This window comes from Oncorhynchus gorbuscha, linkage group LG10 (assembly GCF_021184085.1).
Source record: "Oncorhynchus gorbuscha isolate QuinsamMale2020 ecotype Even-year linkage group LG10, OgorEven_v1.0, whole genome shotgun sequence".
NCBI classification, from domain to species: Eukaryota; Metazoa; Chordata; class Actinopteri; order Salmoniformes; family Salmonidae; genus Oncorhynchus; species Oncorhynchus gorbuscha.
This window is the reverse complement of record NC_060182.1, coordinates 70,972,612-70,988,988: the sequence shown is the minus strand read 5'-3', so window position 1 is coordinate 70,988,988 and position 16,377 is coordinate 70,972,612. Positions and strand designations below refer to the sequence as shown.

The following is a 16,377-nucleotide window of genomic DNA, read 5'->3' as shown; positions in this document are numbered from 1 at the left end:
CAGGCTGGTACCTGCAGATGGTACGTCCTAGGGGGTGGGTTCCCTAATAAACCCGTAAAGAGGCGGTGAAAGCCCAGCTGCGGTTGCCGTGAGGCCTTTGAGAGTGCGTGTGGATTGTTATGCTTGTGTACGGTAGGTTGTAAATAAGTAGTCCACGGAGAAGGACAACCGGGGGGGAATGTGGATGGTGATGAGGTTGCCTAGAAGTTCTGGAGGGAAGCCACATTCATTTCTTATTTTTAAGCAAGAAGATATTCAAACGTGTGATCATGATTTGTGTGTATTAGCAGTAGCAATACGGAGAGAGGTTGGTTCAAGACAACTGAATAATTTTGGTAATGTGTGGTATCAACAACAGTGATATTTGAGGCTGAACACTGGAATGAGACATTAGGTCACCCATATTCTCCAGTAATACATTTGCAGACGCTATACTATTGGTTCTAATACAAGGTATCAAGTGCCGTGGGCAATTTTAATAGGCACATACTGTACCATAACTACTCTGGGGAAGTGGGTATCGCTACCTTAGAAAATAGTTATTAGAAGGCGTGTATTAGGGAGTGGAGGGAATCTAAATATACTGGACGTTGTCGGGAGAGGCTTCGGAGTAAAGAGGGGCTAGAGGAAGAACCGTTTTTACTAAAAGCTATAGGGCCGCACAAGCATTCTACCAAATCGTTTCGAATATAGGGAAAATGAGCAAATTGGTCAGCATTTCCCTGCTGACGGAAATTCCAATCTAATAGAGAATACAGAGATGTTGTGACTTGGCACAATGACATGAAATAAGAATCAACGCTCAATACACCAGCGTTTTGATGTCAGCATTCTATCAACAAAAAAGACAAACCGATAAACCCAAAATTGTGAGATGTACTCCGCTGCAAGAAGACTGGGTCCTTGAGTACATTGATAGAATGTGTACATCTGCGTTGACTGCAGGTTTGAAACCTGTTATCAAAATGGCAATTGCGGGGGTTATGGATGAAATGGAGCAGGATGCATTGAGTGGCATCGAACGCCGCTCAATTCGCGGTCGTGCGAGGCGTAAACACGGCCACAGTGAAAGTCACTAACAGTGGTTTCAATGGCCAAGGTAATACACAGAAACAGGGAGGGAAAAGTAGTGAAAAATCATCAAAGCATATGGCGACAGATCCCTGTTTTAGATGTGGGACCGTTGGTCATTGGAAGGATGAGTGTAGAATGGTAATGAAGACTACTGCATTCGGAGGGAATGCTGCTATGCATTTTTGACAAAAGAACCAGCAGCGAACACTTGTACGCAGCGGGGCAGAAAACTCCTATAGGGGTGCATGGCCTTGGTTCGTTCGATAGTGGTTCATAGAGACGAGTTTCTATGTGAAGGGAGACGTAGGAGGCCACATCTCACACAACTTTCTAATAGATGCCTGGGATCAAATATCACTGATTTCTTATGATGAGAAATAGGCTACATATACGCCTGGGGAAAGTGTTACAATTAGCAAGGTAACGGGCAGCATCGAAAGCGATACGATTGACATGACAGCCCGCTTGGAGTTTGCCAAAAGGACTCAAACAATGAGAAAACATATTATCTGGACCGATGAAATCAAGATTGAACTCTTTCGCCTGAATGCCAAGCGTAATGTCTGGAGGAAACCTGGCACTATCCCTACGATGAAGCATGGTGGTGGCAGCATCGTGCTGTGGGGATGCTTTTCAACGGCAGGGACTGAGAGACTAGTCAGGTTCGAGGAAAAGATGAACGGGGCAAAGTACAGAAAGATCCTTGACGAAAACCTGCTCCAGAGCACTCAGGATCTCCGACTGGGGCGAAGGTTCACCTTCCAACAGGACAATGACCCTACGCACACAGCCAAGACAGCGCAAGAGTGGCTTTGGGACAAATCTCAGAATGTATTTGAGTGGCTCAGCCAGAGCCCGGACTTCAACCTGACAGAACGAGAGGGTCTGCAGAAAAGAATGGGAGAAACTCTCCAAATACAGGCAGCGGTGTAAAGTACTTAAACTACTTTAGTATTTTAAGTATTTTTTATTTATCTGTACTTTTATATTTTTGATAACTTTTACTTCCCTACATTCCTAAAGAATACAATGTACTTTTTACTCCATACATTTTCCCTGACACCCAAAAGTACTCTTTACATTTAGAATTATTAACAGGACAGGAAATTGGCCCAATTCATGCACTTATCAAGAGAACATCCCTAGGCCTCTGATCTGGCAGAATCACTAAACACACATGCTACATTGGTAAATTATATCTGAGTGTTGCAGTGTTCCCCTGGCTAAAAAAAAACAAGAAAATGGTGCCATCTGGTTTAATTTATGGAAGGAATTTGAAATGATTTACTCTTTTACTTTTAATACTTAAGAATATTTTAAACCAAATACTTAGAATTCTGCTCAAGTAGTATTTTACTGTGTAACTTAAATTTTTACTTGTCATTTTCTATTAAGTTATCTTTACTTTTACTCAAGTATGATAATTGTATACTTTTTCCACCACTGAGTACAGGTGGGCCAAGCTTGTAGCGTCATACCCCAAAAAACTCGATGCTGTAATCGCTGCAAAAGGTGCTTCAACAAAGAACTGAATACTTATGTAACTGGAATATTTCATTTGATTTTTAATACATTTGCAAAAATGTCTAAACTTGTTTTTACTTTGTCATTATGGTGTGTGTGGATGGGGGGGGACAATTAAATACATTTTAGAATAAGGCTGTAACGTAACAACATGTGGAAAAGGTCAAGGGGTCTGAATACTTTCCAAATGCACTGTTATGGTGCTATATCAGGATTCAAAGTGAATTGGAAAAAAACTGAAATAATGCTAATTAAAATGTGAAAAATACATTTCTGTGGAAATTTGATTGATTAGGATCCCCATTAGCCGACACAGCTAGTTTTACTAGGGTCTGACACAAAGCAAAAAATGGGGAAACAAATCTCAAGAAATTGATGAACTATTGGTCACTGATATGTGAAAAATGTGTGTTACTACAACCTTAAAACATATAAATTATTGAAACATATAAATTAAATTACTACACTCCTGCCACAATGCATGTAATGCACCCATAAATGTAATATCTCTGTTGGAGATGCAAAAAAACAAAAAGGAACCCTATTATACTTAACAAAATATAAGCACAACATGTAAAGTCTTGGTTTCATGAGCCGAAAAGATCCCAGAAATGTTCCTTATGCTCAAAAAGTGTGTTTCTCATTTTGTGCACAAATTTGTTTTCTGTACATCCCTGTAAGTGACAATTTCTCCTTTCCCAAGATAATCCATCCACCTGAAGGGTGTGGCATATCAAGAAGCTGTTTAAACATGATCATTACACAGGTGCACCTTGTACTGGGGACAAAGACCACTCTAAAATGTGCAGCTTTGTCACAATAGACAATGCCACAGAAGTCTCAGCGCTGTTGCCAGATAATTGTTCATGTTAATTACCATAAGCCGTATTCAACGTCGTTTTTGAGAATTTGACAGAACATCCAACCGGCCTCACAAACGCAGACCACATGTAGCCACGCCAGCCCAGGACCTCCACATCCGGCTTCTTCACCGGCTACATCGTCTGAGACCAGTACCTGGACAGCTGAATAACATGTGGGTTTGCACAACCAAATAATTTTTGCACAAACTGCCACTGTCTCAGGGAAACCCATTTGTGTGCTGATCGTCCTCACCAGGATCTTGACCTGACTGCAGTTTGGCGTCGTAACTGGCTTCAGTGGGCAAATGCTCAACTTTGATGGCCACTGGCATGCTGGACAAAGTGTGCTCTTTAATCCTGATTTCAATTGTACCATACAGATGGCAGTCTGTGTGTATGGCGTTGTGTGGGCTCGCAATTTGCTGATGTCAACGTGTGAACAAAGTGCCCCATGGTGGTGGGGTTATAGTATGGGATCCGGACAACGAACACAGTTGCATTATATCAATGGCTATTTGAATGCACACAGATACCATGACCAAATCCTGAGGCCCATTGTTCTGCCATTCATTCGCTACCATCACCTCATGTTTCAGCACGATAATGCACGGACCGTGTCTCAAGGATCTGTACACAATTCCTGGAAGCTGAAAATGTCCCAGTTCTTCCATGGCCTGCATACTCACCAGGCACGTGACCCATTGAACATGTTTGGGATGCTCTGGATCAATGTGTGTGACTGTGTGTTCCAGTTCCCGCCAATATCCACAGAAATTGAAGAGGAGTGTGGCAACATGCCACAATTAACAGCCTGATCAACCCTATGCAAAGGTGATGTGTCACCTGGTTTTCTGATCCACGCTCCTACTCTTCTTTTAAGGTATCTGTGAAAAACAGATGTATATCTGTATTCCCAGTCATGTGAAATCCATAAATTAGGGCCTAATTTATTTTAATTGACTGTTCCTTCTATGAACTGTAACTCAGTTAAACCTTTGACATAGTTGTTATATTGGTCTTGTGACAAACTGACATCATTTTGAGATCATGTCCGTGCTATCATATTGTGTCTAGGAATTTCCATCCATCTCCACAATTATGTCTGTTTGGAAATATGTAAATATTGGTGACCAATATCAAATACATTTGTAACTTGGGTCTAATTACTGCAAATAGTTTTTATAGATATCAATTGTAAAGCATCATACTTGCCTAGTGGTTAGAGCGTTGGACTAGTAACCGGAAGGTTGCAAGTTCAAACACCCGAGCTGACAAGGTACAAATCTGTCGTTCTGCCCCTGAACAAGGCAGTTAACCCACTGTTCCCAGGCCGTCATTGAAAATAATAATTTGTTCTTAACTGACTTGCCTGATTAAATAAAGGTAAAAAAAATAAAAAAAAATAAATAACAAACTGGAGGGCTGAACTAGTTACATTAGATTCTGTTTTTTTAATCAACTCTGGAAACCTTACATTGATCATCTTGCGGAGTGTGACATTTGCCAACAGACATAATCACGTTTTGATTTTGATATGTACTCTGTGTATTGAAAGGGGAGACTACTGTGTGTTCATGGACTGTTGTGGTGTTTTTTTGTGGTTTTGGTATCTATATGTATGTTTATCCAAAAAAGAATAATTACCTGGGTAAATGGTATATCGCCCAAGCCTAGTAAAAGCATGGACTAGGCATTCCTCAATTGGCCTGTGTAACACAATGTTCTGTTTGCTAGCTTGATTGTGTTTCACAATGACCTTCGTTTGACCCCCTAATTGAAGGGGTACTTTAACTGGGATGGCACAGCTGTTGGTCAGAGATGCAGATAATGGATTGTGTAGTAACCACCTTAGCCAGAAATGTAATTTCAAATAATTATTTCACTGAACTGAATTGGTTGTGAGTAAAGGGCCAAGGCAGATCCATTGAACTGTTTACATTTCAGGTTTAGTGTTACAGATTTACCTTTTTTCAGAGTTTGTATGATATATTTTTCAGGGCAGCAAATCCTCAGTCAGGTGCACACACACATCCACCTCAGCTGTTTTTCTGGTGCGTTGAGCAGATTAACTGGCTTGAACTACAATTTGCTCTTTTCAACCCCCCCCCCCCACACACACACAGTGGACACCCTCTGCTCCTGGTAATGTCTGCCTGCCACTCAAGGGGGAAAGGCAGTTCAAGGTTCTAAGCAGCAGTCAATAGAATCAGAAGGACTTTTAAGAGGATGAGAAACATTAGTGTTTATAGATTTAATTTGATTGCCTCTTATTTAAACCAGGCTGCTTTTTTAGAGGTGGGAATCATGTGTGCGGTGTGTGTGTGAGAGCGTACAGTATTCAGTTGAGTCACATTGCTGCAACGGTGGCACTGGTTGTAGTGCCTCATGACCCAACAGAGTGGGTAGCCCACAGCATCCTTCCCTGTAGTGTTGTTTTTGTTCAATAGAAAAGTCCCACTTCACATCAGGAGCAGGATCCACCTCTGCCCTCTGATGGAGAGACTGATGGACGGACAACTCTGAGCGGATGCAGGTCTGTCTGTACTACTTTATGTTAAGCTCTTATTAGTTGGAGAGGGAGTATCTCTCTCAATAGATTGTCTGACTGTTTCCCTGTGTGATAGGGCACTATTGTATAGCTCTCCCTGCGCACAGCTGTTTACTTTTGTTGTCCACACTTGCTCACTAAGTGATGTAATTGCTGTTGTTTGTGAATGCTTCTTGGTTATGGTTCATTTATGAAATATTCACCCTCTCCTCTCCATCCTTATCATTTTATCTAGAACTACTGTGATATAGAGATTTCCATTCTACAGTAAAGTAATGGGACAGAGTTGAATAGGTTGTCATGCAAGTCTATTGTGCTATAGTTAAGTTTTAATAACCCTTATGGAAAGGGAACCCTCATTTAACAGATAAGGAAGGTACTATGGCATGCTGGGACAGTGAGGAGGGCAAACTCAATCACTACCCAGCTAACACATTTGGTTCCTTGGAAGTTGTGGGAATGTACGTTTTTGGTTTGCCATTGTTCCTGGGAAGGAAGCCATACGTTTCCTTTTTTAAAACATTCCAAGAATGGAAGTGAACATTTTGCCTGTTCTGGGGACCTTCATTTTTAGGTTGCTGGGAGGTTCTAAGAATGTTTTACAATGGTTCCCTATGTTTTCCTGGGCGATTTTATTAACGTTCTGAGAATGGAAATTATAGCTTATTTGAAGGTAATTAAATAACGTTCTGATAACATGTTTCAATCATACTTTTAATAACACTGCTAGCTCTGTTTTGAATTCCATTCACAGATAGGATACATGGAAATTAATTTGCTTAGGCATTAATCATGCAAACACGTTTATTGTCAGTGAGCCTGAGCATCTGTTCTCTATCCATGTAATTAGTTCACTGCGCCACCAGGATTGAGCTAGCATGCTATGGTTTTTAAACTCCTACAAAGCTATTCATTTTAGTCTATTGAAAAAGACCCCATTTCAAAGGAAGCAAGCACCCATTAAGATCAGGTGTGGCCAATTAGTGGGCTTGGCCGACACACCTGAACACAATTAAGAAGATGGAGGATAGTCAGAGTTTTTTGTTGATACTGAGAACGGACTGTATATGTTTTTAAAAAACGTTCTCTGAAAGTTAAACTTTTTAAACTTTTTTTTAATGGACATTTTTCCTAAAGTTCTCTGAACAATTTAAGAACATTACTTTAAGTAGAACCATGAGGAAACATGTAGGAAACGTTCCTTAAATGTGCTGAGAATGTTCCAAAAACCACGTAACTATTCTACACCATTCCCAAAAAGTTGTGGGAAGGTTGTATGCAAAATTACCGTAAGACAAACATGCTTTCACCAAGCTCCAAGAAACATATGGTTCTCAGAACGGCATGTGCTAGGTGGGTAGAATAGAAAGAAACATCTCCTCAGAGAGCTATGTTGGGTCTGATTTTATCCTGGATCCATGGGGACTTCCTGTTGTCCCCAGGGAAATTTCCAGATGCTGCTGGCAGCAGACAATTGACACACAATGATCTGAAAACCAATCTCTTCACAAGATTAGCCTAGTGTGAAAGATAGGCCTAATGGTTTTTATAGCTTTAATGTATTGTCCCAGTCTGTTTGCCACTGCTATCAGTTCATCAGCTCGCCCATTGATGCCTGCAGGAAATATCCTGTTGTTGCACCAGCTCTCCAGCTGCACAGTGAGCGCCTCATGGTGTCCTCTGATATCACATACCGTAAGGTGCCCAAGAGTCACAAGAAGTGACATCATTGATGCAGTGAAATCACACCAAAGAGGCGTCCAGTAATGTTTGACATTTTGCATGCCTAATATCTTTCTTTCTTTTCTCTCTCTCTCTAACCTCGTTCTCACTCTAGTTGCTGTCTCTTTCTTATCTCCTAAAAGCTAATAGTTGGACAGCACAGTTGTTGGACAACATTGTGATGCAGTTTTGGGCTGCTTTTACTGTTGCTGCTGCATAAATTACTCAAGGTTTGAGGAACCTTAAAATTAAAACATTACCTTGTCCAACAAGTTATTTTGCAGTACAGCAAGGTTCAGATAGGGCTCAGATGATATTGACTTTACTGTGGCAATTTGCTCAGTGAAAAGTGTATACAAATACTGTTGAGCTAAGAAATGGTCTTGTATTGATTGGTCAGAGAGCTTGGGAGTGTACGTAGCTGCAGTTAGCTTTGCTCAGGCCCTGACTGAGGTCACAGCAGTGTGAGTGATGTGTTCATACCCTCTGTGTTCTCATCCAGGCCCTGGGGACAACGGTGCATTCGCAAAGTATTCAGACCCCTTTACTTTTCCAAAATTACGTTACAGCCTTATTCTAAAATGGATTACATTTTATTTTTTTTCCCATCAATATACACGCAATACCCCATAATGACAAAGCAAAAACTGTTTTTTAGACATTTTCGCAAATGTATTAAAAATAAACTGATATCAGATTTCAGACCCTTTACTCAGAACTTTGTTGAAGCACCTTTGGCAGTTATTCTAGCTTTGAGTCCTTGGGTTTGATGCTACAAGCTTGGCACACCTGTATTCGGGGAGTTTCTCCAATTATTCTCTGCAGATCCTCTCAAGCTCTGTCAGGCTGTGTGCTTAAGTGCTTTGGAGCAGGTTTTCATCAAGAATCTCTCTGTACTTTCCCTTGATCCTAACTAGTCTCCCAGTCCCTGAAAAACATCCCACATCATGTTGCTGCTGCCACCATGCTTCGCAATAGGGATGGTGCCAGGTTTCCTCCAGACGCGATGCTTGGCATTCAGGCCAAAGAGTTCAATCTTGGTTTCATCAGACCAGAGAATCTTGTTTTTCATGGTATGAGAGTCCTTTGGGTGCCCTTTGGCAGACTCCAAGCGGGCTGTCATGTGCCTTTTAATGAGGCCACTCTACCATAAAGGCCTGATTGGTGGAGTGCTGCAGAGATGGTTGTCCTTCCGGAAGGTTCTCCCATCTCCACAGAAGAACTCTGGAGTTCTGTCCGAATGACCGTTGGGTTCTTGGTCACCTCCCTGACCAAGGCCCTTCTCCCCCGATTGCTCAGTTTGACCAGGCGGACAGCTCTAGGAAGAGTCTTGGTGCTTCCAAACTTCTTCCATTTAAGAATGATGGAGGCCACTGTGTTCTTGGGACTTCAATGCTGCAGACATGTTTTGGTACCATTCCCCAGATCTGTACCTAGACACAATCCTGTCTCGGAGCTCTACGGACAATTCCTTCAATTGCTTGGTTTTTGCTCTGACATGCACTGTCAACTGTGGGACATTATATAGACGTGTGTGTGCCTTTCCAAATCATGTCCAATCAATTGAAATGTTGAAAAATTTCTAAAAAACATTTTTCACTTCGTCGTTATGAGGTATTGTGTGCAGGTTGAGGATTTTAATTTCATCCATTTTAGAGTAAGGCTGTAACATAACAAAATGTGGAAAAGGGGAAGGGGTCTGAATACCTTCCGAATGCATTGTATACCGACAAACTTTGAACTTCAGCAAGCTGCTCTTGGAGCACACAGTGAAAAGCCTCTAAGATGCATAGCATGATATGCTTGACTTTTACAATACCAATTTACTGTACATCACCTCAAGTATTGGTAGAGGTGCATGCTATGTAATGTTTCATGAATGTTTTATTTAACCAGGTACGTCATTGAGAACACATTCTCTTTTACAATAATGACCTGCTGCTGTGGTCAAACGTTTAATCGCCTGATCATGATTTGCATTTCTTCAATACATAGCTTTATCTGCAGGCTACTTAACTGTTCACGGCAGCCAAGCCATGTGACCAGTCCACTTCCTGTCTCTGTGGGCCAGTAAAGATTGACGGCAACTCGTTATCTCCACCTGGAGCTCCAGTCCACTGCTACTCTGTTATTTTCATGGCTTTGTGTAAGCCAGCCATGGCTTTTTAATAGACCTATGTCTTCCTCCTGTCAGCTCATGGTGAATGAGGGAAGCCTGTGTTACTAGGACTGCCTTCACTCTGCCATAGCATGCTGACAAGACCAGGGAATATCACTCAGTGGGTGCTTCACCAGACATAAATGAGTGTTGATGGGGTGAAAAATAGCAGGAGCACACAACACCTATCCTAGTTTTTAAGATCTACTGTAACCAGTATGTTTAAATAATAGGCCTAGGTATGATGAGATGAGAGCCGGCCAATAGGCTGTAAGCTATCCGTTTTTTCACTGGGAAGATTCTTCAGATGGCTGTACCTGTTTTACTGTAATTTGTCATAGACACTTGCTAAAAAACATTAACTGGCATTTGTAAAATTTGTATAGAATCAACTTGATCCCATCTGTCGAAGACGCTTGGACCTTATTTTAATTTTATTTTCAGTGGTGTTGTTAACGAACATGCCCCATAAAGAAAATGAGAATTAAAAACAGGTTCAGCCCCTGGTTCGGACATGATCTTGTAGAGTTACTCCACCTCAAGAATTGCATTTGGCAAAAAGCTCGCCACACGCATAGTCAGGCTGACTGGCTCTCGTTCAGGCAAATGAGAAATAAGTGGCGGCAGGTTGCCTAGTGGTTAGAGTGTTGGACTTGTAACCGAAAGGTTGAAAGATCGAATCCCCAAGCTGACAAGGTAAAAAATCTGTTGTTCTGCCCCTGAACAAGGCAGTTAACCCACTGTTCCCCAGTAGGCCGTCATTGAAAATAAGAATTTGTTCTTAACTGACTTTCCTAGGTAAAGGTAAAATAAAAAAGTGGACTCAGGCTATCCAGAAGGCCGAAGTTAGTTACTTTAAGGAGCAGTTCTCTCTCTGTGGGTCTAACCCCAAGAAGTTCTGGAAAACGGTTAAAGACCTGGAGAATAAACCCTCTTCACAGCTGCTCTTAAAGTTGATGTGGTTGTTACTTACAAGAAGCACATGGCTGAGCTCTTTAATCACCACTTCATTAAGTCAGGATTCCTATTTGACTCAGCCATGAGTCATGTTGGCTGTCCAACATTTCCTCATCTCCCACCCCTTCTAATGCGACTATCGGGATGCTTCTCCCTCTATTTCCCTAACCCGCTACAAGGTCACTGAGTCCGAGGTCCTAAAGGAGCTCCTGAAACTTGACCCCAAAAAACTATCTGGGTCAGATGGTTTATACCCTTTCTCCTTTAAGGTTGCTCCCACTATCATCGCCAAGCCTATCTCAAACCTTTTTTAACCTGCATCTCCTTTCTGGGGAAGTTCCCATTGCTTGAAAGGCAGCCACGGTTCATCATTTATTTAAAGGTGGAGATCAAGCTGATCCTAATTGTTAAAGGCCTATTACTATTTTGCCCTGTTTATCAAATGTGTTGGAAACACTTGTCAATAATCAACTGACTGGCTTTCGTGATGTCTATAGTATTCTCTTGGGTATGCAATCTGGTTTCCGCTCAGTTTATGGATGTGTCACTTTAACCTTAAAGGTGTTCAATGATGTCACCATTACCCTTGATTCTAAGAAATGTTGTGTTGCTATTTTTAATGACATGGCCAAAGCTTTTGATATGGTAGACCATTCCATTCTTGTAGCTCAGGCAGTAGGAAGCTCTCTCATCCATTTATATGCAGATGATAGTCTTATACTCAGCTGGCCCCTCTCCGGATTTTGTGTTAAATGCTCTACAACCAAGCTTTCTTAGTGTCCAATAAGCTTTCTCTGCCCTTAACCTTGGTCTGAACACATCCAAAACAAAGGTCATGTGGTTTGGTAAGAAGAATGCCCCTCTCCCCACAGGGGTTATTATTACCTCTGAGGGTTTAGAACTTGAGGTAGTCACCTCATACAAGTACTTGGGAGTATGGCTAGACAGTACACTGTCCGTCTCTCAGCGCATATCAAAGCTGCAGGTTAAAGTTAAATCTAGACTTGGTGTCCTCTATCGTAATCAGTCCACTTTCACCGCAGCTGCCAAACTAACCCTGATTCAGATGATCATCCTTGCGATGCTAGATTAAGGAGACCTAATGTATAGATCGGCAGGTAAGGGTGCTCTCAAGCGGCTAGATGTTCTTTACCATTCGGCCATCGGATTTGCAACCAATGCTCCTGATAGGACACATCACTGCACTCTATACTCCTCTGTTAACTGGTCATCTCTGTATACCCATCGCAAGACCCACTGGTTGATGCTTATTTATAAAACCCTCTTAGGCCTCACTCCCCCCTATTTACTGCAGCCCCCATCCTCCACATACAACACCTGTTCTGCCAGTCACATTCTGTTAAAGGTCCCCAAACACATCCCTGGGTCGCTCCTCTTTTCAGTTCGCTGCAGCTAGCGACTGGAACGAGCTGCAACAAACACTGAAACTGGACAGTTTTATCTCAATCTCTTCATTCAAAGACTCGGTCATGGACACTCTCACTGACAGTTGAGGCTGCTTTGCGTGATGTATTGTTGTCTCGATCTTGTCTTTTGTGCTGTTGTCTGTGTCCAGTAATGTTTGTACCATGTTTTGTGCTGCTACCATCTTGTTGCTACTGTGCTGTGTTGTCATGTGTTGCTGCCTAGCTATGTTGTTGTCTATGATCTCCCTTTGTCCTGTCTTTGTTGTTGTTAAATCCCAGCCTCCATCCCCGCAGGAGGCCTTTTGTTAGGCCATCATTATAAATAAGAATTTGTTCTCAACTGACTTGCCTAGTAAATAAAGGTTAAATAAAAAAATCCAGTCTATTGGATATGAACACTTACTGCAATATCCCCAGGGAGAGAAACCACTCTAGAGAGGGCGTTGGGTTACAGGAGTCACTTCTTGTTTAAATGGCATTCATTCCCTCATCCTCAACTTTAAAGACACTGGCAGCCATTATAATTGGACTTGGGGGAAAATGCTCTGAAATCAGACTTAAAAATATGCCTTTGTACATTGCAGTGTTGGTGTGAACGGGAAAGACAAAGTAATATGGCGACATGAAGGAAGCACATGCCAAACATTATCTCAGCAAACAGTTGGATTGATGGAGGTTTTGAATTTCACTGGGTCCTTTGTGACCTTCAGATTAAATGTATTGTGTGTAGATACACCGTCAAGCCCATATCGCCTGGACCTGAAGGCGTTGGAGAGATCCTCTTTGTGCCTGTACAGAAAACGGCAAGAGAGTGGCCCATAGGGAATCCATTACATTTTACATTTAAGTCATTTAGCAGACGCTCTTATCCAGAGCGACTTACAAATTGGTGCAATCACCTTATGACATCCAGTGGGACAGTCACTAACAATAGTGCATCTAAAACTTTGGGGTGAGAGGGATTACTTAACCTATCCTAGGTATTCCTTAAAGAGGTGGGGTTTCAGGTGTCTCCGGAAGGTGGTGATTGACTCCGCTGTCCTGGCGTGGAGGGAGTTTGTTCCACCATTGGGGGCCAGGGCATAACAGTTTTGACTGGGCTGAGCGGGAGCTGTACTTCCTCAGTGGTAGGGAGGCGAGCAGGCCAGAGGTGGATGAACGCAGTGCCCTTGTTTGGGTGTAGGGCCTGATCAGAGCCTGGAGGTACTGAGGTGCCGTTCACAGCTCCGTGGCAAGCACCATGGTCTTGTAGCGGATGCGAGCTTCAACTGGAAGCCAGTGGAGAGAACGGAGGAGCGGGGTGACGTGAGAGAACTTGGGAAGGTTGAACACCAGACGGGCTGCGGCGTTCTGGATGAGTTGAAGGGGTTTAATGGCACAGGCAGGAGCCCAGCCAACAGCGAGTCAGTAATCCAGACGGGAGATGACAAGTGCCTGGATTAGGACCTGCGCCGCTTCCTGTGTGAGGCAGGGTCGTACTCTGCGGATGTTGTAGAGCATGAACCTACAGGAACGGGCCACCGCCTTGATGTTAGTTGAGAACGACAGGGTGTTGTCCAGGATCACGCCAAGGTTCTTGGCGCTCTGGGAGGAGGACACAATGGAGTTGTCAACCGTGATGGCGAGATCATGGAACGGGCAGTCCTTCCCCGGGAGGAAGAGCAGCTCCGTCTTGCCGAGGTTCAGCTTGAGGTGGTGATCCGTCATCCACACTGATATGTCTGCCAGACATGCAGAGATGCGATCGCCACCTGGTCATCAGAAGGGGGAAAGGAGAAGATTAATTGTGTGTCGTCTGCATAGCAATGATAAGAGAGACCATGTGAGGTTATGACAGAGCCAAGTGACTTGGTGTATAGCTAGGAGAGGGCCAAGAACAGAGCCCTGGGGGACACCAGTGGTGAGAGCGCGTGGTGAGGAGACAGATTCTCGCCACGCCACCTGGTAGGAGCGACCTGTCAGGTAGGACGCAATCTGAACTCAGATGCCCAACTCGGAGAGGGTGGAGAGGAGGATCTGATGGTTCATTATCGAAGGCAGCCGATAGATCTAGAAGGATGAGAGCAGAGGAGAGAGAGTTATTTAGCAGTGCGGAGCGCAATACAGAGGAGAGCAGTCTCAGTTGAATGACTAGTCTTGAAACCTGACTGATTTGGATCAAGAAGGTCATTCAGAGAGAGATAGCGGGAGAGCTGGCCAAGGACGGCACGTTCAAGAGTTTTGGAGAGAAAAGAAAGAAGGGATACTGGTCTGTAATTGTTGACAGAGGGATCATGTAGGTTTTTTCAGAAGGGGTGCAACTTGCTTCTTGAAGACGCAGCCAACGGTCAGGGATGAGTTGATGAGCATGAGGTTCTCCGGAAATGGTCTGGAGAAGAGAGGAGGGGATAGGGTCATTGTTGGGCTGCCGGCCAAAGACGCGAGATTTCATCTGGAGAGAGAGGGGAGAAAGAGGTCAGAGCACAGGGTAGGGCAGTGTGAGCAGAACCAGCGGTGTCGTTTGACTTAGCAAACGAGGATCGGATGTCGTCGACCTTCTTTTCAAAATGGTTGACGAAGTCATCTGCAGAGAGGGAGGAGGGGGGGGGCGGAGGATTCAGGAGGGAGGAGAAGGTGGCAAAGAGCTTCCTAGGGTTGGAGGCAGAAGCTTGGAATTTAGCGTGGTAGAAAGTGGCTTTAGCAGCAGAGACAGAGGAGGAAAATGTAGAGAGGAGGGAGTGAAAGGATGCCAGGTCCGCAGGGAGGCGAGTTTTCCTCCATTTCCGCTCGGCTGCCCGGAGCCCTGTTCTGTGAGCTCGCAATGAGTCATCGAGCCACGGAGCGGGAGGGGAGGACCGAGCCGGCCTGGAGGATAGGGGACATAGAGAGTCAAGGGATGCAGAGAGGGAGGAGAGGAGGGTTGAGGAGGCAGAATCAGGAGATAGGTGGGAGAAGGTTTGAGCGGAGGGAAGAGATGATAGGATGGAAGAGGAGAGAGTGCGGGGGAGAGAGAGCGAAGGTTGGGACGGCGCGATACCATCCGAGTAGGGGCAGTGTGGGAGGTGTTGGATGAGAGCGAGAGGGAAAAGGATACAAGGCAGTGGTCGGAGACTTGGAGGGAGTTGCAATGAGGTTAGTGGAAGAACAGCATCTAGTAAAGATGAGGTCGAGCGTATTGCCTGCCTTGTGAGTAGGGGGAAGGTGAGAGGGTGAGGTCAAAAGAGGAGAGGAGGGAAAGAAGGAGGCAGAGAGGAAAGAGTCAAAGGTAGACGTGGGGAGGTTAAAGTCGCCCAGAACTGTGAGAGGTGAGCCGTCCTCAGGAAAGGAGCTTATCAAGGCATCAAGCTCATTGATGAACTCTCCGAGGGAACCTGGAGGGCGATAAATGATAAGGATGTTAAGCTTGAAAGGGCTAGTAACTGTGACAGCATGGAATTCAAAGGAGGCGATAGACAGATGGGTAAGGGGAGAAAGAGAGAATGACCACTTGGGAGAGATGAGGATCCCGGTGCCACCACCCCGCTGACCAGACGCTCTCGGGGTGTGCGAGAACACGTGGGCGGACGAAGAGAGAGCAGTAGGAGTAGCAGTGTTGTCTGTGGTGATCCATGTTTCCGTCAGGGCCAAGAAGTCGAGGGACTGGAGGGAGGCATGGGCTGAGATGAACTCTGCCTTGTTGACCGCAGATTGGCAGTTCCAGAGGCTACCGGAGACCTGGAACTCCACGTGGGTCGTGCGCGCTGGGACCACCAGAGTAGGGTGGCACGCGGTGAGGAGCGTTTGTATGGTCTGTGCAGAGAGGAGAGAACAGGGATAAACCGACACATAGTTGACAGGCTACAGAAGAGGCTACGCTAATGCAAAGGAGATTGGAATGACAAGTGGACTACACGTCTCGAATGTTCAGAAAGTTAAGCTACGTAGCAAGAATCTTATTGACTAAAATGATTAAAATGATACAGTACTGCTGAAGTAGGTCAGCTGGCAGTGGGTGCCACTACACTAATCAAGTCGTTCCGTTGAGTGTAATAGTTTCTGCAGTGTTGCTATTCGGGGCTAGCAGGCTAGCTAGCAGTGTTGTTTACGTTACGTTGCGTTAAAAGAACGACAATAGATGGCTAGCGA

The 16,377-nt window shown here is 44.1% G+C and overlaps 1 protein-coding gene across 5 annotated transcripts in view; it reads left to right on the top strand.

Annotated features, from left to right (window-relative positions):
• tmem63c (transmembrane protein 63C) overlaps positions 1–16,377 on the top strand; it is a 59,935-nt gene that overhangs the window by 17,349 nt on the left and 26,209 nt on the right. The window contains exon 1 of one of the 5 annotated variants that reach the window (XM_046366883.1): positions 25–132. The exons of 3 other annotated variants lie outside the window; for them this stretch is intronic. The gene's annotated coding sequence lies outside the window, so the exon portion shown is untranslated. Of the gene's footprint in view, positions 1–24; positions 133–5,854; positions 5,995–16,377 lie in introns of those variants that run through there. One more of the 5 variants, XM_046366885.1, reaches the window with a different exon arrangement.